We start from the raw sequence: 11,796 nt of genomic DNA, 5'->3' as shown, positions 1-11,796 counted from the left end.
AGCGCAAGAAATGGTCACTGTGCCCATTTTCCAGACGGCAAACTGAGTCTGAGAGATAACTGATTGCTAAAGGGGGAGGAGACGTACCCCGATGTTTTGAGCTCCGTAATAATCGCATAGCCCTGCATTATTTCTAAGGCTGCCCTGAAAGATTCCCGTGTCAAACTAGTGATTTAGGGACGTTGCCAGATGTTCCCTCCAAAAGTCCAGTGTCCTGTATCTGTCTGCAGCTGGGAAACCGCACAAGAAACTGATTTTGGAAGAAGCGTCTTCCGTTTGAGAGATTTATTAAATCTTCAGAGCGCTTGAAGCTTTTTGCCTCAAACGGTTGTTCTTGTCTTCTACCGCCTGGGAGCTGGAGACCATAAACTCAATAGCCAACTCCTGGGATTCTCAATTGCCCCTGGGCGGAAGACCCCCGGAACTTCCCCACTGATTTCCGTGGAAGCAGAGGGGTTATTCCTACAGCAAAGCGATCGACACGGCTGACCCTGTCAGAAATCGGCTGCAAAAGAGGAGCATGGGAGATGCTCTTGGGCATGGCAAATCCATTGTGGCAGAAGCTGGGAGGGGGGGACGAGAGAGAATTTAGCGGGGCCGGAAAAAAGGGGTTCCCTGCCTTGTAGCGTGGGAGGAAGGCTTCCTCACCCCCCCGCCACCTCTCTGGCAGCCCAGAATCCACAGGCCCAGCCTGTGACAGCTTGTGGAGACATATGTCTGCCATCACACTTCCCTGTCACTACCGGCTGGCACGCTGGGTCAGGCCTGCATCCCGGGGGTGTGTGTGGGTGGGCAGGAATGCAGAGGACAAGATGCAGAGAGCAAGATCCGGAGGGGAATCCGCATCCCAAGCAAGGCATCCCTGAAGGGCTCCTTTTGTCGTATGGCAGGGACGGCCAAACTGTGGCTCATGGGAATTGATTGGTGCACAGCATCGCACAGCATTCTCCTTCTCTCCTCTATTTCCTCTTCACACCAATCCTGCAAGGTAGTTCAGGCGGGGCAGGGGGTGGGGCTATAGGATTCATCTCTGTTTGGCAAGCCGTTTTGCGTTGGCATGTGGGGAGTACTTTTCGGGGTCAGGCCACGATCTAGCACCCAGGGATGGCAGCGTTGGGTTTGTAAAGGACCTGTACAGCTGGCATCCCCTTCACCCTCTTTTTAAAAATTTGTTTGTTTGTTTATTTATTTATTATATTTTTTGCCCTCCACTCCCAAACAGCTTGTGGCGGGTCACAAAGTGTCTGTATCAAATCCCCAAATCTTGTAATTTATGCAGCAGCCAGACAAAAATGCCACAGGTGAGGTTTTCTTCCAAGCCAACCACAATAGGTATGTTTTATCTGATCCCAGCAGGACAAGTTTCCTTTTCTAAGTGCAGGAGCAGGGGCCATAGAGAAGCGGGTGAAATCCTAGACTCACCCAGAACTGGACAGAGTGTTGTTTTTATTCAGGCTGCCTTCTGCTAGCTTTCTAAAGGCTAGGCGCATCTCAGTGATTCAGAATTAGGGGGTTGTGAAGAAAAAGAAGAAGAAGAAAGTACCCTGATTTTTAATACCCAAAGAAGTCTCAAAGCAGCTGACTATTGCCCTCTCTTCCCTGGGAGGCAGATGGGGCTGAGAGAGCTCTGAGAGAACTGGGAATCACCAAAGGTCACTGCATGTGAAGGAGGAGGGGGGAATCAGACCGGTTCTCCAGATTAGAGGCCACAGCTCTTTAACCCTGACACCATGCTGGCTCTTAACGGAATGGACTTCCAACAGCAGGCAGAGCATCCCATGTTGCAGTGTCCTCCTTTGTTTGAAAACGCCCTGCAAGTAGAAAGCCAGCACCGCAGCAAAAGAGAGAGAAACTAGAATCTTTCCCCTGCTGTGATAGTTTTCTGCCTGAGGGTATTGTTTATATGGTTATTCAATCCTGACCACCTGCACTCCGTTCCAGCACCTTGTTCTTCTTGCGTGGAGCTGTTTTGTTTATGCCCCAAGAGGAGAAACAGAACTGTCAAACAGCAGACCCTGAACACAGAAATGGACAGGTTGATTCTCAGCTCCAAAAAAACGTATGCTGCCTTTGGCAAAGCTCAAGCACTGCTGGGATTTGGCAAACCAGCTAGACTTTGCAAGCAGCCTCCAGAAGAAAGGGAAGCAAGGCGTTTGTTGGGGCCCAGAAATCACAAAAACCCAAGAGAGCTTTTTCTCTCTCCTCCCTTTCAAAGAGCATCCTCACAGGCCAGTGATGCTGCTTGCCTGTTAGAAAGGACCATCTTCCTGGATCCTGAAGCTAGCACAGGTACGAAGCAAGACTCAGCCGCCGCCCCACTGAATAAGGGGCTGGGCCGAAGGGAAGGGGGACCAACGGATAAAGCGATTGCTTGATCTCCCGCAGCTTTGCAACTTCGGAAGAGAAATGTCTCCTGAAGGCAGCTAATCTGAGACCTGCAAGATCGTGGAACGAGCATCATTCCAGGCAGGGATTCACCACCATCTCTTTGCCAAGCTCTGGGCTTTGATTCGAGAACATGTGCTTGAACATGAGCCGAGTCCCTCGCAGCAAGACTCCCCATACCGCAGAGAAGGGTCAGGATCGCTATAGCAGGCCGGGACCTCCAGCGCCCCTCTGCTTACCCCAGCTGTGGACCCTTTGGTTATGCCCAAAAGAATGACTGAGTGGGGAGGGGGGCTGCATAGGCCAGGATCCCTGACAGTTTCGGACGCCTTCTGACCCACCTGTTTGGTTGCAACGGTTGCAGCTCGTCTTTGTGGAAGCAGGAGAAGCAGAAGGAATCCATGTCTTCGGCGGAGCAGGGAAGGGGCTGACCCACTCTTGACCGCACCCAGCTGGTGTCCGCATCTTCCCCTGACGAGGCCGAAGTCCCGGTCAGCTGTCCCAGCCCAGCTGCTGGGTCCAGCGTCCGCCTGGCATCCTGGGCTCTCCGATTACCCGCTGCTCCTTCCAGCGTGCCAAACTCGGCAGGTTCCCCGGCAGGCGATCTACCCTGCTGGGAATCCACCCGCTAACCTCCAGCACGGAGAAGACAGATGTTCTGTGGCCCAGGCGAGAAAGAGTCACTGCATTGCTGGCTGTGCCGGAAGGGGCTCCCTTATTGTTTGGGACAAGAGGGAAACTTGTGCACCGCTCCTCTGGGGCTAGACGTTGCCCACCAACCCCAATTCTCTTGACCTCCCTGGCACAAGGGGTCACGGCCTCGCTCAGCAGCAACAGAGAGCCACTAAATCTGCAGCCCTTGACGAAACCAGAGTCTTCCTGCTGCCCCACAGAAAAAAAAGTCCACCTCTGGTGTTGAGTAGGACCCCTGGCTGTCAAACCTGGCAGGGTCTTTTCACTGTGTGTTTGTGTGGGGGGGCAAACCCTCACCCTTGGACAGAGCAAGGAGAGCAGATAAGTTATTGAACTTCAAGACAGGAACCTGGACGAGGGAGGAATTGCCTCCAAGGTGGACATCCAAGGATGGCTCATGCCGCAGGGCTTATCACCGGGGTGTTTGGCTTCCTTCCGTGCACCAAAAAGATGCTGCGTGTCTTCCGGGGAAGGCAGGCAGGTCGTGGTCCAGCCGAGAAGCAGGTTCTTGGATTCCAAAGCAGACTCCCCAACATCACTGGCCTTGGGGAGATTTTTCTTGCTCACCTTCTGGCGTGGTGGCCCTGACCTTCCAGGCAGACCCAGCCAGCTGTGGCGTTCCCAGTCTGTGGGATGGGAAGATGCACGGTGGCAGCGGAAGCATGCACGTGAGAAAGAGAGAGGTCCTTCCAACGCAGCTCGGAGGACAGCCCCAGAGTCCTGCAGGGTGGCCCGCTCCTGTCCTGGGATCACGCCACCTGCTCCTCTCCACCACGGAGAACTTCTGCACCTGCTCAAGAGACCCAGATCTGCAGGGCTTGTCTCTTTGACGGAGCAGCCGGTTCTCTCTGACAGATAAAACCAGTGTGGGTATTAATAGCTCAAGATTCACGTGGAGAGGCTGGAGGGTTAACTCTTCCACTCCCGGCACAAGCCCGGTCCGGCCACAGATTTCCAAAAAGACGTGCAGAAATCAGCTGTGGTGGTTGTTTTTTTTTTTTACCCCTCTTTCACTCCCCAAAGGAGTCTCAAAGCGGCTTACAATCGCCTTCTCTTCCTCTCCTACAACAGACGCCCTGGGAGGTAGCTGGGGCCGAGAGAGCTCTGAGAGAACTGGGACTGGCCCAAGGTCACTGCGGCTGGATTTTGGCTTTTTTTAACCTCAGTACCTGAAGAGAGGAGCACTTCCCCTGCCAACAATATTGCTCATCTTGAAGGTGCTGCTGGATTTTGGCTCTTTTTTACCTCAGGTCCTGAATAAGTGAGCCGTGACTCTTGAAAGCTCCTTCCCTGTCACCAATTTTGTTCATTTTGAAAGTGCTGCTCGATTTTGGCTCTTTTTTTTTACCTCAGTGCCTGAAGAGATGAGCCATGACCATCAAAAGCTCCTTCCTTGCCACCAATTTTGATTGTATTTAAAATGCTGCTGGACTCTGGCTCTTTTTTACCTCAGTTTCTGAAGAGATGAGCCATGACTATCAAAAGCTCCTTCCTTGCCACCAATTTTGATTGTATTTAAAATGCTGCTGGACTCTGGCTCTTTTTTACCTCAGGTTCTGAAGAGATGAGCCATGACTATCAAAAGCTCTTTCCCTGTCACCAGTTTTGGTAATTTTGACCAAATTTTGCTGGACTCTTGCTCTTTTTTTTACCTCAGTCCCTGAAAAGATTAGCCATGACTCTTGAAAGCTCTTTCCCTGACGCCAATTTTGTTCATTGTGAAGGTGCGGCTGGACTTTGGCTCTTTTTTTTACCTCAGTACCTGAAGAGAGGAGCCATGATTCTGGAAAGCTCTCTCCCTGTCACCAATTTTGTCCATCTTGAAGATGCGGCTGGACTCTGGCTCTTTTTTACCTCAGTACCTGAAGACATGAGCCATGATTCTGGAAAGCTCTTTTCCGGTCACCAATTTTGTCCATCTTGAAGTTGCGGCTGGACTTTGGCTCTTTTTTTACCTCAGAACCTGAAAAGATGAGCCATGATTCTGGAAAGCTCTTTTCCGGTCACCAATTTTGTCCATCTTGAAGTTGCGGCTGGACTTTGACTCTTTTTTTACCTCAGAACCTGAAAAGATGAGCCATGATTCTGGAAAGCTCTTTTCCGGTCACCAATTTTGTCCATCTTGAAGTTGCGGCTGGACTCTGGCTCTTTTTTACCTCAGTACCTGAAGACATGACCCATGACTCATGGCAGCTCTTCTCCTTCCACCAATTTTGTCCGTCTTGAAAGTGCCACCACTCCTGAAACCAGTCCGGCTCGTGACAGTTTACAATAAAAGATTAAAACCTCACAAAACAGAAATGACAGTAGTCATCGAAGGCGGGTGAAATAATCTATATCCATTTGCGGATTAAGCCCAGTATTTCCGACTGGCTGGCCACCATGTCCGAACCGGGGATAACTGTAGAGATTCTGGATTCCCTAAATTTAGCTCCCTAAATGGGGCTAAATAAGGGCAGCCCTCAACCTATGTAGGGAGAGTGGGAGCTACCACCATTCCCAAAAACCAGCTGCACGACCCCCAGACAGGGCGGGCACATGTGGTGGCAGCAGCCTGCTCTACCTCTTAGAAACAGCCTCTCCCCTAAAAGCAGATTTGGGAAGCTAACCTAGATGGTAGCCTCCGGTTTGGTCCTGGGTTCTAGGCTGTGGTATTTGTGGCCCCTTCCAGCAAGGCCCGGGGTAGCTGCCCTTGTTTTCTGATGGCTAAAGTTGCCCCTGGGTAGCATGTGGAACATGTAATTGGAACCCAAGACTGGGTCTGCTGCAGAAGGCCGTAGGTGATGCAATTGTAACATTTCTCTCTCCCCTCCTTGACTATTCCAGCCTTCCTAGGTTCCTAACCCGTTTTGCAACAGATTTCTTCCTCGCACAAAGCTTCCCGAACTCCCGTCCCTTTGCTGCATGCGTGTGTTCAGTCCTGTCCTCGGGCGACCTTCCCAACCCCCTAGGAAGCCATCCTGTTTGTGCTCAGAAGCGCAAACAGCAGATAGGGAAAAGACACTTCTGCAAGACCTAAGAGCCACTTCGGAGTTCCCCCCTCCAAGGCAGGCCTTTTCTCCAGGGGAACTGATCTCTGTAGTCTGGAGATGAGCTGTTATTCTGGGTGATCCTCAGGTCCCACCCGGAAGCTGGCATGATCCCTAGTGTCATTCTACCCCCAGCGCGATGCATTCAGTTTGATTTTTGGACTCTCTGAAACTGCTTTTGAAAGGCCGCACGTTGCGAACCCCAGCCCAACAGCTCCATGCAAACTTGTGATGCAAATCTGGCATGCTATATTTGCCCAGAGTTGCCGAGTTCGGGTTAGGGACGTGCAAGTTTCGGAGTGCCACAGAACTCTTTAGCAGACCGTTGACATCCGTCACCTCCTGCTAAATGAGGAAGGTGGGTTGTGCTGCTCCTGCTACAAGCTTGTCTGAGGGGGGTGCATGCTGGGAGGGGAGGAATGGCACGAGTCCCCGGCTCCCCCCTTGCCCCCTCATCTGCGGGCTCCGTGTCATCCCTTCTCCTGAATTATTCAGCAGGCCTCCATTGGAAATGCATCTCCCCAGCCGAGCTCCGCTCCCGCTAATGGGAAAAATCAATCTTTTGCTAATTTATAGGGGCCGGGAGGCTCTCGAATGCGCCTCGTGCAGAACATTTGGCTGGGCCACTCGAGCTGCCGGGACACTGATGTGACATCGCTGCTCCAAAGTGGAGCCCGAGAAGTCCAGGGGAGGCAGGGACGGAGAGTGCACCATCAGCATGTTGCCAGTTTGCCGGTGTGCAGCTTCTTGAACTACACTCTGTACCTTGCCCCCTTTTCTCTCATGGAAGTTTGTGGGAAGTACATTTAAGTCATCGCCAACTAAAGTTGACCTTGTAGGGTTTTCAAGGGAACTGAGTTCAGAGGCAGTTCGCAATTACTTGGCTCTGCGTAGCAACTCCGGACTTCCCCGGTGTCTCCCATCCAAGCACGAACCAGAGTTGCCCTTGCTTAGCTTCCAGGATTTGACAAGATCAGGCGAACCTGGGTTATCCTGGTCAGGGCCTTACGACAGTTAGCAGCTCACAAAAAACAGGCATTGATTTCTTTGCAGCATCCCGCGTGCTAAGGAAATACACAAGTAAAATGTTATCAAAATCCTACCCTTCCCTGGAGGCTCAAGGTGGGCAAGAGGCAATAAAAATGATACAAGAAACATCACACGTACAATCGTTAATATTAAAACCTTCAAATATCATTTACATTTTCGTTGAAAATCGAGTCCTTCCAGAAGCTTCCTCCTTCTACGTGGGGAGAGGGGGTAATATAAACATAAGTCTGATGATCGAGAGGTGGATAATTTGACTGAGGGAGGGAGGAATTTTGATATTATTTCAACCATGGGCCTGGTGGAACAGCTCCACAGAAATGTCCCAGGTCCTGCAAGGCCCTGTTCTCACAAGGTAGACGGTTCCACCAGGCAGCCCTGGTTGAGGCCAGTGTAACTTCTTCAGGGTTGGGGATCCTGAACAAGCTTTGCTCTTTGTTTGCTGGATCTTAGTTTCCTTTGGACTAAATCTTAGGTTGAATATGTGTTTCTCAGCGCCTCTCCTCCTGATGGCTGTTCCTTCGTTAATGTTCTAAAAAATCTTATTTCCCCTTGATCACACCTTCTACCGAATACCTTCTTTTTCCTTCCTTTCCTCTGGGTGTGTCAGTTTCCAGCTGTAGATCTCAACAGAGGGCCTGTGGGGCCAAGTGGCCAGGGACAAATTTCAGGGAGAACCGGGTTCGAATCCCTACTTGAGCCAGAAAAGCTTGGGCCAGTCACCCTCTCTCAGCCTGTACTACCTCACAGGGCCATTGTGAAGATAAAACAGAGGTGAGGAGAATGGCATAAGCTGCTTGGGTTGGCAGGGTACAAATTAATTAAAACAAAATGCATGTAAAGAATAGGTTGTTATACCTGATTCCTCTTTACTTTAAAGAATCTCAGAGTGGCTTTACAATGGCCACATCCCAGTGTGACACATCTTCAACTTCCCATATTCCATATCCCCATGCCATGTGCACACTGCCATCCCACGTACAGCTAGTACATTTAAAATTCGGAAGTCAAGGAAACGTCTCCTCCACATGCTCAAACGTTCATCACATTTTCGGAATCAGTTGCTGGGATGGAACTTTGTCACATTGCAGAGAGACTTCATTTAAACCCCACTTTCCTCCCCATCCTTATCCTCTCCTCGGTTCTGTTCTCACAATAACCCTGCGAGCAAGCTTCCGTGGCAGAGCGGAGATTCGAACCTGGGTCTTCACATTCCCTGTCTGCAACACTGAACACGCTGCCACTCTGGTTCTCCTCTGGCCCAGCACAACGAAGGTGGCATCCGGTGGCACCTTTAAGACCAGCGGCTTTTATTTCAAGGTATAAAGCTTATGCCAAAGCTCATATACCTTGAATAAAAAATTGCTGGCCTTAAAGGTGCTTCTGGACTCAAACTTCGTCACAATCGTGCAGCGACCCACCCAAATCTCTCCGCTGTAGCATAATAACCGAAAATATTGAATGCGAAGCAGGAAATTCGTTCTCCTATGGCTTCCAGGAAGCTGCCCTGACTCAGCCTTGACCTTTCCGTCTGCAGCATGGGCCTAATCGCGACATGGCCGGAAGGCTTGAAATGCGCCTCGCAGAAGCACGAAAACACCATCGCCACGAAATCCGGCTTTCCCGAGTCGCCCTGGCTGGCTGAAAGAGAATGTCGTTTTCCCAATTGTTTCTGGCCCCGGCGGTCTTGTTGCAACCACTTAGACCCATTTCTCTGTCTACGCCGGCACCGTCCTGCGCTTTGAGATCAGCCCCATTAGTGCAGAGCTTTCTCAAGGCCTCGATGTTCCGGGCTGATATTGAAATCCTCCAGAGCGAGCACAACAAAAACCAGCTCTCCAGGGGGCAACAATTGCCTTTCCCTGAAGCACGGAACGGGTTCCAAAAAGGCAATGGATGGAAGGAACGGTACCTGGACTCAAATGACTCTGCCGGTCTCCCGTAATGGGCCATATTAATGCAGGAGGGGTTAGGAGGTCGACTGAGACCGAGAGGGGAGTTTGAATGGCCCTGGCAAGATTGTGGCTGGGCTACCGTTACACTGGGAATGTTACGCCCTTCAGCGTCCGAGGAAGGAACTGCATGTCGGACGGGGATTGCTTTTTTGGGGATGGTGCGGCAGATCTCGCCCGAATGAGCCCAGTGGATCAGTCATGGGATGGCTCCCAGGGCTGCCAGCTGAGCCAAGAAATTGCAGCCTGGCTTGCTCTTGTGTCTTATGTCCATGGTCTGTTCCAAAACAGAGAGTCCTGGGGAAATTTGTGTCGAACGGAGACCAGTAGCGTCACCTGCTAGTGGCCTGCAGATCCTCTTGGGTTGAAAAGCACAATGGAAAAGGGTCGCAGTGGGAAGGGCATGCACAGAGAGCAAACTCCCAGCACTAAGAGAGGGACAGAATTGTGTTTACTTTCTATGCTGCCCCTCCCCATAGGGATTTGGGGCAGCTCACAACAAGAAAACGGGCAATAAACTCCGTTATAATAATAAAATTACAATGAAACACCATTGAAAACCCTTTGCGCCTTCTGCCAGCTACCCCAAAATATGGGAGGCTGATAAAATCTCAAACTGCCCTGGTCTCGACTGTAGGCCGGGCGGAAGGTTGCCGTTTTACGGGCCCTGCAGAACTTTGACACCTCTTTCAGGGCCCGGATCTCAACTAGCAACTCATTCCACCAAGCCTTTTTGGGCCTCGCCCTGGTTGAGACCGGGCCCACGTTCTTGAGGCTGGGGATCACCAGAAAATTGGTGTTTGTTGAGCGCAGTGCCCTCCAAAACAGGCATCCTCTGCTGTCAGACAGAACCCCTTGTGGGGTGAGGGCCCCTGGGACAGCCCTAATGGGTTCCAGGAAAGAAAAGAACATCTGGCCCCAAAGCCCCATGCATTTGCTGGTACAGGAGGGCTTCACGAGCCGGCGGCCCTTTCCCGCAAGATGCAGAGATGATTTCAGATTAATCAGCATAGATCGAGTCACTCTTCCAAAACTCGCAGTGGTTCTGGGGGAAAGGAGCTGCCAGGTGCCCCGAGACAGAGACCTTCCTTGGCTTGGTTCCTGTTTGCTTTCCCCACTGCCGCCGCCACCTCCCCTCCTGCTTCTGTTTAAATAAAAGACAGAACTCAATAAAAACCCATTAGCTTGATCATCGTCTCGAAGAAAATCACAAGGTTTTAATAGCTGGGTGGCTGGTGTTCACAGGCCGGCTGGCTTTCCCTCAGAACATTTCATGTACCATCAGGGGATAATGAGAGATTTCGAGATGAAGTTCAGGCCACCTACATGCTGGGGCTGTTGAGCTGTCACTTGGGGGAGTTTGTGAGGCCTCCTGGGCTGAGACGTTAGGAACGGCCTTGCAGGATCAGACACACAAATCTACCTTCCTGCACGCAAGAACTACTAACACACTGAAGAAGGAGTCTCAAAGTGGCTTACAATTGCCTTCCTTTCTCTCCAGACCCCCTGTGAGGTAGGTGGGGCTGAGAGAGCTCTGGAAGAACTGCTCTATCAGGACTGAGACTGGCCCAAGGTCACCCGGCTGGCGGGATGTGGAAGAGCGGGGAATCAAACCATGCCTTGGTGGCTCTTCTCAGCACTATATTTCCACCTTGGGTGCCTAGGGGCCAGCGGGAATCTCCATCCGGTTTGAGAACCCAGACTCCTCCCACCACCTTGGGTGGAAGAATGAGAAAGCAAAGGGGAGCGAGTTTGGATTCTGGACCACGAGAGCCTGGAATTGGCGCTGCTTTGGTCAAACAGCCAAGGAGCTCCATTCTTGGCAACGCTTGCCGATAAAAGGTCGTCGTTCTACATCAGAAGACCACGCTTAACCCACGAACCAAATCATCCCGACTCCTTTGATTTCGCAGCACACTCTGAGCCGAGAACACAAAGCGCCTTTAATGACCAGACTGCTTATAATTCAATCGGTTCTTATAATCCCTTTTCAGTCACATGAGATCCTTAATTGCCAACTCGGAGCCAGCCCCTTTCATCCTCCTGCCTCTTTCCTCTTAACCCTATGCTTAGCATCTTGACGCCCCCCCGTCAAACCAGGCCTCACTCGGGTTCTTATGATGGGATTTACAAGGAACTGTCGAAAATGTCTGAAGATTTACCCCCCTTTCCAGCGGCAGACGGCTAATCCCAGGCGGAAAGTCACCGAGTCAAGTTCAGCAGTGGAATCGTGTCTGTCTTTTTAATAATTCAAGCTTCAAGGCATCCCCATTGCACAGTTTCCAAGCAGCTCAAGGTGCTGGATTGTAGTTCGGCTCAACAAACCCCTGAATTCAGGACAGATCACCCCCAGGAACCAAGTTGTACCTCCAAGCATCTCTGACTCTAGTGGCCAGGGGGTAAAAAGAAGGCTGCAGGTCTTCTGCAGTACAGAATATCATAGAATCATAGAGTCGGAAGGGGCCATCAAGGCCATCTAGTCCAACCCCCTGCTCAATGCAGGATCAGCCTCAAGCATCTTCTGTGTAGGAGAAGGATCTGTCCAGCTGCTGTTTGAAGACTGCCAGTGAGGGGGAGCTCACCACCTTCTTAAGCAGTCCACTGCTAAACTATTCTGACTGTGAAAATGGTTTTTCCTGATATCTAGCCAGTATCATTCTACACGAAGTTTAAAACCATTCCTGTGGATC

Source organism: Paroedura picta, chromosome 17 (genome assembly GCF_049243985.1).
Source record: "Paroedura picta isolate Pp20150507F chromosome 17, Ppicta_v3.0, whole genome shotgun sequence".
Taxonomy (NCBI): Eukaryota; Metazoa; Chordata; class Lepidosauria; order Squamata; family Gekkonidae; genus Paroedura; species Paroedura picta.
Note: the sequence above shows the minus strand (reverse complement) of the source record.